The sequence below is a fragment of the Egretta garzetta genome, unplaced genomic scaffold (genome assembly GCF_000687185.1).
Source record: "Egretta garzetta isolate BGI_Z169 unplaced genomic scaffold, ASM68718v1 scaffold51, whole genome shotgun sequence".
Taxonomy (NCBI): domain Eukaryota; kingdom Metazoa; phylum Chordata; class Aves; order Pelecaniformes; family Ardeidae; genus Egretta; species Egretta garzetta.
The window spans coordinates 3016616-3017401 of NW_009258549.1; positions in this window are offsets into that span (position 1 = coordinate 3016616).

A 786-nucleotide genomic window follows, 5' to 3' on the forward strand; every position below is an offset into this window, starting at 1 on the left:
CACGGGTTGGGGGGGCAGGGGGTGGTATTGCCTTCGCCTCTTCATCCGCATCCCGCGGGCTCCGAGAGCTTTTCTCATCCCTTCGGGCCGGCTGGATGCGGCGGAGGCTGGCGCGCTCCTGTCTGCCGCACGCTTTGATTGCTCGAGCTGTGGGTTTGGAGCCTACGTCCCTGCTTTCATGCACGGCTCCATCTGTTAATGACGAAAAAAGAAAAGGCTGGGAGCTTTTGTCGCTCTCGCTAGCCCCCGATAGCCTGCCCTACATTATTCAGTAATGACTGAGCACTTTTTTTTTTTTTCCTCCCCCTTTTATCCCTGCTGCTATTTTCTTCCCTCTGTAACTTTTCTCCCTATGGCTTTTTCATTTCTCTGGCTTTGGAGCATCTCCTCCTGATGCTCTGCTCTGCGCACACTCCCCTTTTGCTCAATTCCTTCCCCTTTCCTGAGTTTTTTCCCCCTCCATCCCTCTCTCCAGCTCTTCCTGGCCCCTCCAGCCCAGCAGCTGGGGCACCGGCAGCCAGACCCACAGGATCACCCGAAACCCTGCCGGCAAATCTGGGCCCCGCCGCACCCCCTTGGCCGCCAGCATGCAAGTGCCACCTTAGCTGCTGGGACGGGGTGGGCAGGACCCCAGGACGATGGCCACGGAACGATGCTCCCGGCACATCCCAGGGGTCACGATGCTGAGCTGGGTGTGCGGACACAGCAGCCCCATTCCCTTCCCTGCACCCACAAATCCTCCCAGCCTGCCCGCAGCTCCTCCGTGGCCACCGCGGCGGGATGCTC